General features: G+C 32.0%; 1 protein-coding gene across 4 annotated transcripts in view; it reads left to right on the forward strand.

The window, feature by feature from the left end:
* Window positions 1–16,996, forward strand: part of LOC142320223 (UNC93-like protein MFSD11) — a 136,293-nt gene that overhangs the window by 39,292 nt on the left and 80,005 nt on the right. The gene's annotated exons all lie outside the window — the stretch shown is intronic.

Genomic DNA, 16,996 nt, shown 5'->3' on the forward strand with positions numbered 1-16,996 from the left:
ATACAAGCTGCTTGATATGCCAAACCTCAAGAGGTACAGTTCTGGGAACTGTTTTATCAGATTTATCAGGTCAAAAATATAAAAAAAAAATTAGGTTTATTTCTAATCAGATTAAAAATTTCAGTATTAACACATTCACTAGGGAACTGAAATCTGCGTGAAATTTATCGGTAGTCGTAACACAATAACAAATCATTTTCGAATATATGTTTGTATGAACTTTTTTCCTAATTTCAAGCTCTAAAATCAGTTAGAAATTATTTCCTTTCTTTTGGAGCACTCTGTATATATATATATATTTTTTTTTTGGAAAACTAACGAAGTCAAAGAAAATAATTTGTTTTTTGCTAATAATATCATTTTGGAGGAAAGCGCTACTGATTACCTCCCAAAGGACACAATATCCATAATTAAAAACTGATTATATCATAAAATCTTGATACTTAACTGTAAAATATCAAAGAGATTAAAAACAATTTAATGATTATGTCATGAAACATCTTACTCTATCCATGTTTTTCAGAAGATTTTTAACTACTACTAATAAGTTTGATTGATTTACTGAACTGTTCCATCCTGAATGCTTTTGATTTTTATGTAATATAACCTCAGACATGTATTTGCATGTATTTTAACAAATAGGAGGAGATAAATGAATTATTAGCAAAAAAAAATACCACACCCTTGCCAGAATCAAACTTGAGATCATATGATCTAAAAAACCAGCATGATAACTAACTACTCTCAGTTTGGCTGTTATTAATAATTTATATACTATCTTTAATAAACCACTAATAGTCAATGCACCTTAGTAAACAATAAAAAACATATAGTTAAAACAACAATAGTTGATAGAATAGATAAATAGTTAAACAACAAATCTTAACAAGAAAAATAATTACAAATTGCAGGTAACATCATACAAAATCCAAGTAACACAACAGTGAGAGTTCTGTTAGCTGGCTGGGTACAGTGGTAATGCTGGCAAAGACTTATTTAATAATATATTGATACAAATCAAACCTAAAAATTTGTAATTATTGCCATTTTGTTTAATTCACATTTATTTAACCAACAAGAAAAACAAAATGTCTTTAAAGGCCTTAGGGTCCTAGGAGTAAAAGATTTATTTGTTCAATTTTTTAAGTGTGAATTAAATGAAAAAAACAATAAATCAATCATTAATTGTAGTATTCTATTTAACATTTTGGTATTTTCATTGTTATTTTACATAAGACTACAGAAATAAAACAGATGGTGGCACTTAATATTTTTCATAGAATTTATTGGGTTTCATATGGACACTGTGTTTATTCTAGGAGGATACAAGACATCATTGTAACATACTGATTATGATAGGACATTCAAGATAAACTGCAATAATTTGAGTATCTCCTGAGTGTCCTGAATATCCCTGTATACATAAAAGAAAAATTTCATATGTCTAGTAATGTTGTGTTTATTCAAAAATATTCCAACATTTCGACTAATCACTTCTGGTGGTGAATTTGAAACAAGGTATTTTCCTTCTGCAGTCTACAGTAAACAAGCTGCAATTCCTCCTGAACTTGTGGTAACATATATTGTCCATACCTTCTCAACAAGAACTGATGAAATAAATAATCTATTCAAAAAATAATAATTTTTATAAATGTGGCTGTTAATAGAATTTCAAATAACTTAATCATTGTGTATTTTAAGTTGAAAGTTCTGTAAATTGAATTAGTATAAAAGTGCTAGTAGTTATTGTCATTTGCAAGTCATAATTAAGGAAACATTGCTCTACAGGTGAACAGCTTTGATTACAGGTGATGCCATATTAAATTTTAGGTGAAATTTCAAAAAAATTGTTAGAAAGCTGGCACAAACAATAAAATGATTTATATAAGTATGACAACAAATAAGCAAATAATATTCATTTAAAGATATGCGTATTTGAATAATATGTGTAACTGAGGAAGAAATATTTTAAATCTAAAAAAGGAAGTATAATAGTTTTTATGCACGTATGACTTTTACTGTAATACACTTGCTTTAATTTGACACAGCTTACCATCTACAGTTTTCCTTTTATTAAATCAGATAATATTTCAGGAAGTAGTTATAAACAGATTGAGCAACATTCTTTATGAAGGGCTTACCTGAGTGCTTAGTTCCTTAATTAGCCCCTTTTTTTGTTGTCTGGGACTCCTACATGTTTTAGGAATCAATAGAAAGTGACAAGTATTGCTATTCTTAAGAATAGAAAAAATTCATCAGTATCTGCAATTAACAGACTGCAGTGAATATGTCAGATGAACTTGGGGAACATTTGCTGAAACATAGCAGACCCTAATATGGCAGAATCCATCTGTAATGTGATGATAAGTACCAAAACTCTCATACGTTTTTATAGTATGTTTACTGCATTAGTGAAACAGGCCAATCATAACTGTGAAAAAGTAATGAGAAGCAAAGAAAATTAAATTTATCATGATTAATAAAATAGTCGATTTTCCTGAATTTAAAATTTAATTTCCTTCTTAGTATGTTATCCAAGATTAAAATATGGTTTTGAATTTATTTTTATTTTTCATGATGTTATTAGACGAATTTCTTTCTTCTTGTACACAATACCGGCAGGTGTAAGATTAAATTTAATATTTTTTTTAATCAATCGGAACAATATTTTTGTAGTTATTAAGTACTCACCTTGGTAACAAAATGTTACAGCCTGTATCATCATGTCTTTGGTTTTGAACATTCTCCTTGTAGTTTTAAGTTCCTTTAGTGGACTTACTTCTTGTAATTTTTTTTCTGCTGGAAGAAAAAGTGTAAATAATAATGTAGCAACTCCTCCCATTGTAATGAGCATATAGGTAATTAAATGCCTACTTCCTGGATCCAAATACTTCTTACCTTCTAATATATAAAATGAATATAAATTACCTATAATTTACCTACAAGTTACAAATAGATATCTGTTTTTATAAATATTTTATTTGTATTATCTGGGTAATTATTCTGATGACAAAATGATGAGTACATTGAAGCAGGATATGTATACTATATTTATTTACATGATGTTGTATACCTAGAGTTAAATATATGAAAAAAGAATAATTTTATTTTGACTTGTTTTTGAAAACAACACATATGCACAAAAATTATATAAAATATACACAAAACAATAAAATAAGTTATTTACCAATTAAAAATGTGCTGGCTTAACATTTTTGAGTGTTTTTACTATCAATTAGATTTATCACAATCTTCATCAGCTGAATTCCATTCTAGTATTCGATAACAGCAAATAGCCTTTGGTGTTATAGAATGTTTTCCATATGCCAAACTTCAAGAGGTACAGTTCTGGGAACTGTTTTATCTGATGTATCAGGTCAACAAATAAAACCATTATGCTTATTCCTTATGACACATTAAAAATTTCAGTATTTTCACATTCACCGGCGGAACTGAAATCCAGGTGAAATTTATTGGTAGTTGTAACACAATAACAAACTGATTTCAGATGTATGTTGGTATGAATTTTTTTCCTCATTTCAAACTCAGAATTAATTTGCAAATTATTTTCTTTCATTTGAATCAATCTGTGCGCATGCACGCATGCGCGTGTGAGTGTATAAAATGATATGTATAGATTGGAGGATTAACAGAGTCAAAGAACATATTTATTTTTTTGCTGATAATACAGCTATCATTTTTGAGGAGTACTATTGATTGCCTCTCAAAGGACACAATATCCATAACTAAAAACTGATTATATTGTAATTTTTTGGTACTAACTGTAAAATAATTTAATTAATTTTACTATCATTTAGATCCCCACCTTCATCATCTGAATTCCATTTTAGTATTCCATAGTGGTAAATAGTCTTTGGTACTATACAAGTTGTTTGATATGCCAAACTTCTCCAAATTCTTTGATGGTTAGCAATTCAGATATTTTATTCCATGTTTTCACTCAAGAGATAAATTAAATTTAAATCTTTTTTTTAAATATTATGTACTGCAGATTTAATCGATGGCTGTTGTTCATCATTCAGTAGCTAGACATCTCCTTTACATAAATTTACAGGATCAGTTAACACATATATGATGCAGTTCATCATAAGGTATCTTTCCTCGTGTTACCTTTTAACGTCTTTAAGAATATATTTTGTTTCTTTCACTGTATTCCCCCAGAAATTTTCTAAAATCAATAACTTTTCTCTTCCAAAATTCCACCAGTCATCATGACCACATCCTCATTTTTTCTAATGCTTAATTAAACTGAAGTCTGTCTGAAGTCTTTTATTGATGTAGAAGGTGTGATTTGTTTTTAATTAAAAATACTTTTTAAAGTAGCTACTTTTTTCATCTGGAATCTTACAAAGCATCTCTCTGTTTATCATTTCCTCCTGGCCTAATTTCTACTAAATTCTGCCTTTTATTTTACTTGTAGTTATAGCACAGTATAGCATATTCTACAAAGGGAATTAATTGAAAATATGCCAAAAATCATATTCAAGCATCTAACAATACTCTATAAGCATTTTTGCTATCCACTTTCGTCGGTACTTGTTGGTGAATACGTTTGGTGAATACATGCTTGTCACTAAGAGTGCCACGATTGTTCAGAAGAAATGCAGGTGTAACAAATTCAAGAAATACATTTTTACAAACATATTACTCCTCATATGTTTGTATGACTATAATAATTTACACACAATGTGACGATAGTTGGGGATTCTATGATTTCCTAAAACATTTTGCACACCATTTTTAAATAACTTCCACACTGACTTTTCGACTTGGTTTAACAATTCTTTGAATTAATTATCCATCTATAACTAAGTTCTTATTTGAAAACCCGTAAAAATTCCTCTTTGATTTTAGCATCAATAACATGAGGAAATCTTTCTTTTAAATTATAAAATCTTGCACCATTTTTAATATTATAAATGTTTTTTTCTCTAACATGTACATTGCAATCTGTTGAACTAGTGAACAACAAGCAACTCTTCCACGGCCCAATTTGATGAGGATGATATGTATGACATGTAAATGAGGTGCAGTCTTGTACAGACTCAGGCCGACCATTCCTATGACATCTGATTAATTGAACACCAATCACCAAAGTTGAGCAGTATCTACTGTCTAGTACTGAAATCCATATCAATGCAACTAACTTTTACTAGGATTTGAATCTCAGAACCTTCGACTTTGATAATCAACTGTTAATTACACCCTATTCCTAATTGTCAGATATTTCACACAGGTTGAACAGCAGGTGTGAGAGGCCCAATATGTATTTTGAGCCTCAACTTTATAGCCAAAATATAGTTCATAACGTATTTACTAGTGGAGTTGAACTTAGTCAGTCTTCTTTAAAAGTCAAATTCCCGTACCTGTAACAGAAGTTATCCGAATCATTTACGCACTCCTTGGCATATTTATTCACTAACACAAATGCTTGACATAGTAACTTAAATCACAAAAGTGAATGAAAGTACAGTATGGGCATGCAAAGTGAATGTTTAAAATAATATTGTTTTGTTAATTGTATGACACAGTAGAAACCACTATGCTCTAAGTCTTTGAATCATTATGTATATACAGCTAATACAGCTATTGCTTTCATAATGTGTTGTCTATACCCCCACCATCCGTTAGAAATAATTTTAAATATTCTTCATGAGTTATCGCTAAAAAATACATCGAATTCTGCAGAAACAATCCATACAAAAAAATATCACACAAAAACTGTGGGTGATAGAAAAATTCTGATTTAAAATGTTTGAATTCGGCATAAAAAGTTACATTAGGAACACACTATAGCTTTCATGTGTCGAAGATTGTGTTTCCTATTGCTACCAAAGCTGTTGATTTGGCTGAAAAAATTTCATTGATAGATTAAATATCTTTATTTCTGATATTCATATCACAGTAATGTAAGACATAAAAGAAAAAATAATAAACTAACACGTTGGATAACTAGTATAGTTATTTCAATACGTAATCGTGAAAGGATTTATAAAAAGTATAAATTGCTATTTATAAAAGTACATACTGTTGTACGTTAGTAGTATACAAAAAAAATTAAATAATTAAAAATTAAATATACTAAGTACAGAAATTTGTTGAATAAGGTTATGAAGTTATAAAAAAAGAAGTATATAGTGTAAAAAATTATCCAAGTTAACAAAAATAATAAGGTGATGTTGTGAGTGATATGCGAGGCAACAAGGGCCTCACTTATTATTTATCTATTTAAAGACTGTTATTATTTATTATTATTGAAAAACAATAAAATTTTATGAATTTGTAAAAATAAAAAACGGCTATTTTTTTAGTGAAATAAACCTTACAAAATTTTTTTTTACTTAAGAAAAAATTAATGTATTTTATACTATATTGATTTATACAATAAATGTTCAAAATTCCACCACTAACATCGATTCGACACGTTTCCTTACTTTTTCTGTCGCCAACCTAATATTTTTGCTTTCGTTAATGAAGACAGCAGCATAAGAATGCGAGTGATCAGTTCATCGCGGTGTCTACTTATTGCTTGATTTCAAACATCTCCGTAAACAATAATCTAAAGAAGTAAGGTCTGGTGATTTAGGTGGCCAGTTTACAGGCTTTGTACTTCCAGTTCATTTAACAAAAAAAAATTCTCATCTAAGAATTGCATTGCTTCATTCGAGAAATGTGCTGATATTCCATAAAATGATGAAACATTTCAATTCGTTAAGTAAATGAGATATTCTTCAACCACCGATGTGAATTCCGTGGTTGTTTATGCCATTATGAGTAAAAGTAGCTTCGTCCGAAAATAGTATGAATGGAATTAAGTAGTAATTATTGTTAATCTATTGATAAAACTGCAGTCATCTGGCATGGTCACCAAGATGGAGGTGTTGAATTTTCTGAACGTGACAAGGAGCAGTTCGTGAGCACGTAATGTCCTCCATACAGTATTTTGTGGAATTTTGAGTCTTATAGAAATTCTTCGCGTGCACGTTGTAGGACTAAACTGTACCATCTGAAGAATTTTTTCCCTTTATTTCATCACCGGTAGATTGCAGCTTTCAGCTGTAATATGAGTGCTGGGAAGTGTATCATTCTCACGAAGATTATTAAAAATTACACTAAATACTTTACGGTTTGGAATTAATCGTTCAGGACACTTTTTTTACCTCCGGGCCCACCGTTACGTATTGCTTCAGAAGATGAGATGAATGACAAATAGCATCTGAAAATGCCATGTCTGACCGGGATTCAAACCCGGGACCTCCGGATAAAAGAACGAGACGCTACCACTCGCGCCACGGAGGCAGATCCGATCGTTTAGAACACCTGCATCGGTATTCTTACACCGCAGCTGGAGCACTTCCATCGCAAAAGCTGTACACAAAATCAAATCTTTTTTTGTTTTTTAAGATTAAATTCTTTACAAGTTTTGATAATAAAATTTTTACATATTTATTAGTAATTTAACAAAGTTGTAGTATTATTCAAAACTAAAAGAAATCTGTTTTTCGACGCTCGATTTTTCTGTTTTACGTTGGACATCATGAAAGCTACGAGAGACCCAGTGCTGGGACTTGTTTTATTCAATTTATTATATCAAAAGATATAAAAATCAAGGGAAATATTTATTGTTTTGCTAAACATTCGGCTGTGATTTTGGAGGGAAGCACATTCATGACATTATAAGCCTCTTAAATGAAGCAACATCCATAATTAAAAATGATTAGATAGGAATTTTTTGATACTTAACAGTAAAAAACAAATGCGGGTAACACATTTTATCAAACAGATTAAAATAAAAGTAATGATTGACATTATTTTAACTCTATCATTGTTTTTTTAAATATATTTAATTATTACTATCAATTAGTCTGCATGACTTATTGGACTCATCTGACCTGAATGTTTTTGATTTTGTTGTCATTCATTAAATGATTATTATTATTATTTTATTGAAGCAATGATCATTTGTATTGTTGTTATGTTTGTACAAAGATATTTGTGTTTTTGAATAAAATTTATTATCTTGCTCCCATTAACAGTTACAACTGATGTGGACACCACATGACTTCCTTACGCCTATTATAGTACATATACACATTTTTTCTAAAATGAAAAGTACATAAAATTTTATTTCATTAATACCTTCTGATAATTATCTTTTATTGTTAATGTATTTATCGTAATTTTTTTTTACAATCTGAGAATAATTATTAATAAATCAATACATTTAAATTAAAAAAAAGTTAAAAAAAGGAAATGATGTCTGATTTGAACCGATGTGCCTTCCCTTTGTAAGATCCATATATATCATTAATTAAAATTTTATTTGACCATAACTCTGGAATAATAGTGGGATAAACGATTCTTTTTCAGAAATCGATCTTCGATTCGATTCTCAGAAAGGAATCGTAAAAAAAACAATCGTTCGTCCGATTCAACTACGCTTTTCCTTGCCTTCACTTACCAGTACTATAAACTCTAATGCCCATGCTCTCTTTCTCCTCCCATGTTTAGCAGTTCATCTCTCTTCATACTCCTGTTCGATCCAACTGATGCATACTTAATAAAAAATGTCTTCGATTTTTCTTTTTTCGACTCTTATTCGACTTCTTAAATAAATATCTGATTCTTTTTAGGTTTAATACGATGTTTAGTAAACTTAGACTAACACTTCTAATGCGCATGCTTTATTCTCTTTATCTATCTAACGATTCTCCTTAATTCATCTCTTATTCGATTCCTTAACGAAAACAAGCATATATCAACAAACTTCATCACTAAAAAGAAAAGGGAAAATTTAAACATTCTGTATGACATCATTATTCTTTTTTTCTTTAATTTCATTCGGGCGGGAAGTTATGTTGCACAACATTAACTACGTCGTTCTTTTAGTACATACTGTCATGCTCAAGATATATTTCAGAATTATTCGTAGTAGACTGATAAGAAATGACAGTCGATTCTGTTTTCGTGATTCATAATCTTTGCGTGTTCTATTTAGTGTTGTGTTTTTAGTTTGTTTATAGTTTTTATTTGGGCCTACACAATTCCGTAAGATTTTTTCTACTTCATATAATCAGAAGCCGTTTTTTTTCTAATTGATTTATTGGTATTCTATTTTTTTTTTAAATCATTAGTTTTTACATAAGTAGATATTTTATGAGCATTTTTATTAAAGAATATTAAAAAAAAAAATATAAACATGTGCTGCAGTAATAGAAGTGTCATCTGAACTTGCTTTTATGAAGCAAGCCCTGGAAAAGTCTTGTGTGTAATCTTTGCCGTAGTTCAATATTCTATGCTGACGGGACGACTAGTAATCTATCTAGTCATACTAAAAATTAAACGCCCAGGAGTTAATATTGAAAGACAAAAAAATCCTTGTCCTTCTGATTATTATATTTCAGAAATGCATTACAATTTAAATCCTACGTCTATTGCGATTGAACCAAATGAATCGCAGCAATTAGCCCTTAAATAAACAAATCTTGTTGGATCGCGTAATCCTTCTTCTGTGTATCCAATAAGTCTATCTTCAAAAAAACCACAACAGTTGTCCCTTACTTCCTTTGTTAAAAAACCTGTCCGTCAAAGTAAAAGCCAAGCGTTAGATATTCAACTAATTAGGTTTGGTTTGCCTGGCATTTCACCCGCCACAACCAATTTGGTCGTCCTAACGCATAAGACCGAATGTCTGCCACAAACCGCAACTGAGACTCGAAACAGTTTAGCAACCAGTGTCCTAAATAGCTGCTAGAGCTTACCCAACAGCCTGAGTGGACTAAGCGCGGTGCCATATACCACCGGCTTACGTGTCCCAACCGCTAACTTGCCAAATATTTACTAAAATAGGTAGGCGCACCCCGTCAACTACTAAAAATATATATTACATCCATAAATTAAAATTTGCTTCATCTATACAGCAATTCGCTGCCACGCCTAGGTAGCTGAATGCCGGCAAGTACCTGTCCATCATATTAAAGCGCTTGGAGTCTTAATTGGTTGGTGGTCAGCCATATATCTCTAGGTTAGCTTCCCACAGAAGTGTGGTAGAAGTCTTTCCCTTAAGTAAACTACTGATGGTTGAACAAAGCAACCGCATCAAGGAAATCCCACACGGTCCGACAATGCGGCTCTCGCCACATTGACTCGCCGCTTGTGAGTGGCCAACTTTCCCCTTGACCTCAAAGTTCCAGGGTGGCCCGGTCTCTGGCCCCCTCCAAGTGCAGGGCAGTCTAACATCAGGTATTCATTTGGCTGGATCTCCCCGCAGACGCATAGCTCATCAGCTGCCAGGCGGAACCGAAAGAGATATCGATTCAAATTAACATGGTTGGTGAGCACCTGGGCACCCATTGCCCTTAACCGAACTCGAGGCATACCATCCCCCCCAGATCCCGTATAAACTTGTACAGGGATCTTCCCTTAGTTGTGGTGTCCCATTCCAGCTGCCATCCTTCCATCACGAGGCTCTGCAGCCTGTTCCGCAGGCGGAAGATGGGCAACTGAACGAAATTTAAATCCGGTGCATTGTGATCCCCGTTCCGTTTCGGAACTGGCCCCGCCCAAAACCGCATCCCAAATACCTCGGCCTCGCGGCCTCTTCTCAATCTTTACATGGCTGCTCGAACTTTCACCACTAAATCGATTAGGAGAGTCTTTTCCAATATGATGGTAGCCTGGCAGGAAGTTGTTTTAAAAACACCAGTGCATACAATTAAGGCTCTGCGCTGGGCACTCCTTAAATTTTGAACAAATGCTTAATTCATATCCAACCTATGCGCCCAAACGGGCGCCGCGCATGAGGTCATGCTTTCGAAGACACCTCGGTACACCATGTACATTTGACGGCCAGACAACCCATACTCATTCCTAGCAATCCTCCTAAGTTTGTGCATCACTGAGACGGCGTCCGCCGCTACTTGCCTAATTGGTTGCTAAACAGCAACCTCTCATCAAACAAAACGCCTAGGTACTTATGAACTCTCACTCAGCTGATTACGCAGCTTTTATACTTAATGTGGGGGTTTCGACTATGCGATAATTTGTCTGCACCCTTGAGAAACAAATAATTAGGTAATAACCAAAGAATATCAACCTATTTTACTCGTTGAGGATGAAGAAACCATGAAGTTTGTTCACATGTTAAACTCTGCGTTTTCGCTTCATTGTCGGAAAACAATTACAATTAGTTTAATTCCATAATTATATGATAGAATTTCTTGTGAGATTCGTAAGTCATTGTATAATATATAAGCATGCGCAGTAAATACTGACTGTTGGACATCAGTTTCAAATAATAATTACATGGCCATAACTATCCATTTCATTGACCATGATTGTAATTTAAAAACCCGGTAACTTACTTGTACGGAAATCTGTAGTCAACATACGACTAAAGACTTTGCCATTGAATTGCAAGGTAAATTCAATGAATGGACTAATACTGACAAAATAGGAGCAGTTGTTAATGACAATGCAGAAAATTTAAAAGCTGCTATTCCCAATTTTCAGCTACGCCATATTCCTTGTTTAGCGCATACAATTATTTTAATTGTCCAAGCAACAGTATCAGAAATAAAAACAATTGTGGTAAAATCGAAGGCAATTGTTGGATTTTTTAAACGAAGTTCTCATGCTGCCTCCAAACTGCAAAGCATATAGCAAAAAACAGAAGTGCGATGGAACTCACTCCTGTACATAATAGATTATTAAAAACAAAAGAACCACTAATTTCGACTACCTCTTTGGTGAATCCAATTCTAAATAATATTACGTTTGATGAGTGGACAGTTATATCTGAAATATGCAAATTATTGAAAATGTTGGAAGAGATAACTGTTGAAATGAGTTCTCAAAAGAGTGTCACTATTTCAAAAATTTGTTTACTGGCGCGAGCGATGACAAGACGTATACTTAAAAATCGTCTTAAATCTTCTACTCAAAACTGTGAAATCGTTAAAGTATATGACAAGATGTTAGACTAACTGCAACATTGATTTAAGCATGTAGAAAAAAAAATATTTTACTTGAAAGCATGCTATTAGATCCTCGCTTTAAAAAACAAGGCTTTAAAGTTGAAGCATCTTAACAAAATACTTACACAAAACTTTCACAGAAAATTCGAAGTATTCAGATCTAACAAGGCGATAGGTTTGAAACCGAACAAGAAATTATTGAACCTCGCATTTCAACTGGATGGGAAGATTTTGATAAAAAGTAACGCCAATTTTAACTAACTCAAACCCAGTAGTAGCAGGAATTTTAGAGCTAGATATAAAATAAATCAACCGTTCATCTCAAGAACACGAAATCCTCTCTTTTGGTGGAAAGAAAGTCGGTTAATTTATCCAAGATTATTCAAAATAATGCAAACTAGACTTTGCATTCCTGCAACCTCTGATCCCTGTGAACGAATTTTTTCACAAGCGGGACAGTTAATAACCAAAAAGCGAAGTAGACTTACTTAAAAGAATTTTGAAAAAAAATTATATTTTTACACGTAAATATGTAAAATACTGTAAAGTTTATTTGAAAAATATTAATTAATTTTTTATTATTATTTTTCATAATTTTTTGTGATAATAGAACCAACAATTTTTAAAAACAAAATGTTTGTGTGTGGTTTGTGTAAGTAACTGTGCGCGTATTAGTAATAACTTCAAAGTAAATGTAAATTATAACTATCGATGTGATAAAAAAACAGACTGAAGGAATGGTTTGCTCAAAAGTAAGGTACGTTACAAGCTATATTATTTCAAATTATAGATTTTATCGTGTACAATTTGACACTGACATCAACTTAATTACTTGTGGCATATATAATAATTATTAATTTTGTCATTTATAACGTTTTCTTTCTCTTTTTTTCTTTTCTTTTTTTGTGAAATTTTTTCCTTTTTTCCTGCTCTCTTTCTTTTTCCTGTTTAGCTTCCGGTAAGTACCGTTCAGATAATACTTCAGAGGATGAATGAGGATGATATGTATGAGTGTACATGAAGTGTAGTCTTATACAATCTCAGTTCGACTATTCCTGAGATGTGTGGTTAATTGAAACCCAACCACCAAAGAACACCGGTATCCACGAGCCAGTATTCAAATCCGTATAAAAGTAACTGCTTTTACTAGGATTTGAACGTTGGAACTTTCGACTTCGAAATCAGCTGATTTACGAAGACGCGTTCACCACTAGACCAATCCGGTGGGGGTAATTAAATATCTATCCCGACATTGCATTACGTTTACAAGATCTTCGAAGCGTCTGTTTGATAGTGAAAAAAAAACAATGATAACGTTTTACAATTAATACAAACAATTTCAAAATTCGATACGGTTATGGCAGAACATCTTGACTCCCGTAGGGAAAGACACCCTCCGCCACCCTCTCCTTTCTGAGCCCTTACGGGCTTTACCGGAGGTCATCTTCGAAACCTCGGCTTTTAACATATTCCAGTCCGCCTCAGCCACATTATCACCGATGATCGATGCGAATGCCACGGGTGACATTCCCATTGTTGAACTATTATTTAATGAACTGAAAACAAAACACATCTCACAGAGTCTTAAGTAAGGCTGAAGGACCTAATAAACAAAGGAATTGAACTACCTACCCGTAGTAGGTGGGCGTATAACGCCCACCAACTGTCTCATCCCATCTGGCCTGCCACAAGGCATTGCAATGTTGTTCAATTTCTCGAACTCTATTCGATGTCAACTCACCGAACTTACAGCAAGGTAGCAACATACCGCTGCTGCTTCTCAGACGCAATCAAGTTTATCGGTTCACGCCTGTAATCAACAAGATTGCCTCCCGTAAAATAGTACGGTAACCACCCGTTATTGTTAAAAATATTAGACGTTGAGCCCTTAAAACCTTCGTCAAATTCAACACTCTAATTATAAAAATCTACTATATACATCGGATCCAAAATTCAAAATGAAATAATGTTATTAATAGCCACTGAAATAAAAACTGAAATACTTGAAACGGTAAGAAAATCCAAATATTTTTTTACATTAGATTGTACTCCGACGTGTCTCACACTGAACGAATAACAATTATTATTCATTTTGTTTCTCGCACAGCTCCAGTAGAAATGCATCAGAATTCTTTGGGTTTTTGCTCCATAACACGACACATCTGAACAAGGACTTTGTAATTTTGTAATTAAAAATTTGAAGACCTAAAACTGGATAAAAGATTTAAGAAAGCTAGGTTATGATAACGGTGAAAACATGAAAGGAATAAGGAATGGTCTTCAAAAAAATATCACATTTACATCCTAGAGCTTTTTCGAACCGTGTTCAGCTCACATCCTAAATTTAGTTGTAAATGATGCTGGAAAAATTTCTTTTGAAACTTTACATTTTTTAATCTTGTTTAGGAGTTACATGTGTTTTTCTCTTAATCCAATTACACGTGGAACGTTTACACAACAAAATTGTCAAAATTCACCTTTAAACTTTCATCAGAAACGCAATGGGAAAGTCAGATAGACGCCATTATTCCTCTCAAAACCTAAATCGGTAAAATTTATGTTACAAGAGTACTAATAAGTGAAGACGAAACAAGAGACATGAATACTAGAACTATGGTGAACGGTCTTGGTACAAAAATAAATTCGTTTAAATTCATACGTCCAATTGTTTTACGTCACAATATATTAAACCGGATCAACGTAGTAAGTAAATTGTTACAAGGCCTAAATTAACATACAGGTTGCATCGGAAGCGTTAGAAAAAGTTCGAATAAATTTTATAGATTTAAGATCTGAAGAAAAATTAGTTGGTATTCTTCTGGAAGCAAGAGAATTGGCTCAGCTATTGGCGCCGATACACAATTTGCAAAAATTGATTCATTTAGTATAAAAAAAAAGAAGAAAATGTATGTTCGATTACGAACATCATGACGAAAGTAACCCAGATCCTGAAAACAATTTTAAAATTCCCTTTTTCATTTAGATTATTGATACAACAATAAACACATTACAGAATAGATTTGAATGTTAAGTCTAGAGACAGATTTAAAATGTTATAAAATATTAGCAGCATAAAAAATATCAATAACGAAGATCTACAAAAAACATCGCATAAATTTGCAGCAAAGTCTAGGATGTGGGTGTATGTGTCATAGTTGTTTTTCTGTATTTAGTTTTTAACTTCATCTGTCAGCAGACAAGGGTGTGTTTTTATTATATAATAAAGAATATTATAAGACGTTTTTTACTGAAATGTATTCCTAGTGAATAAATGATAGAAAATTGTTTCTACAAGAACATAGAGGCACAGCTTGAAATTAAAGGGATTTTTGCAGTAAAGTTCATATTTTTTTTTTCAATCAGTGATTTTTATCAAGAATTATCTAACAATATTACATGAATTTAGAATAAGTTGTTAGAACAAAGTGAACTGTCATATTTTCCATCAGCATCCATATAAGTATGAATTTCATATGACACTTACCAATCAGTAATACTTCACCAATCACTACATGAAGAATGTATGTATTTCCAAAATGTTGTGAATGCCAAAAAATAAATTTTACAGAGGAAACAAAAATATTTTTTTCTATAAAACCAGATTTAATAAAAAATTGTAAAAAAAATTATATTGTTACTATGACGTGGCCAAATAGGAAAGTAAGTTTTAAAAAATTCTATTTTTTACTAAAATTAAATTAAAAAAACTGTTAAACTTGAGTTCAGTTCCAAAAAGTTGTAAATGCTATCCCACAAGTGCAAGTAAAACATTGTAAAGCATACAACATAATATTTATTACTTTAAACAAAAAAAATTCCAAATATCTAGAGTTTTCAGTTAATACAGTATCTTCATCCGCACCTGGAATAGTTCTTTCAGCTTCATGTGGAGCAGTTCCTTAAACCACTGTTTGTTGGAATAACAGTACATCTTCAAATACATACCTACTTGTGGATGCAGAAAATCCATCATTTTTTTTTATTCACTTTCTTCTTTTCAAGAATCCAACAATGAGATTGAAGTTTGCAACTGAAATATTTTTGAAAGCTTCAACAATAATACCTTCCACCAGCACATTCACTTGACTGCTCCAACCTGATGTTCCACTCTTTGCTATTGTGCTCGCTTTTTCCACAAAATTATCTACTATAATGTGAAGTTTTTATTTGGTAGATATGGTTGAAATCACTAGTTTCTAAGTGTAATTTTAGTTTGATCAATAATTTTAAAATTAGAGAGCATCTCAAAGATAATGAACGAAAAGGGTTTTTCCAGAATCACCAGTGACTATAGCTGTTAAATCTTTTATGACATGTATGTCCGTACTTTTCTACACTTTCAATCAAAGCAAAGCCTCTACACAACTTATTTGGCCTTTCATAACGAATTTTTAAATTAATTCTGAAAATATACATTTGGCTTCTAGGCCTAGGTACATAGCAACAATGGTTCTTGTTCTGTCCTCTGCAGTTGTTGGAACAACATAACCAGCTTCATCTTTCCATGTAGGTCAGCTTCAATTGTTAAATATTTGTATATACATGAGGAAATTTCTACTGACCATTGTCCTGTAATTACATACATATCTGAGATTTCTACTTTTTTATCCCCTGTCATTGCTTTCATGGCAATTTCGACTCTTTGAGTAATTCTTGTTCTTGAGAAGCTGACAAATCACTAGCTTTTATTCCAACTTCTAGAGGTTATATTTTGAAAGAAATATTTCAGAATATCACGACCGATGATAGTCAGAAGTTACGCAAAAAATAAAGAAAAGTAATCTAGGTAGTCATCGGTAAAATAGTATAAATGGATATTTAATATTTAATGTATATGTCTCTATTAAATATTTATTTATGTTTTTACTGATGTTGATTTAAATAATGTTTGCATTAATTTATAACGATTAAAAAGTATAAAAGTTTAGAATCATAATTCAACTTCCAAAGCAGAAAAAATATTATGACAATGATAATTTCTGTAAATAATCTTAATTACA

This window comes from Lycorma delicatula, chromosome 2, assembly GCF_047948215.1.
Source record: "Lycorma delicatula isolate Av1 chromosome 2, ASM4794821v1, whole genome shotgun sequence".
NCBI lineage: Eukaryota > Metazoa > Arthropoda > Insecta > Hemiptera > Fulgoridae > Lycorma > Lycorma delicatula.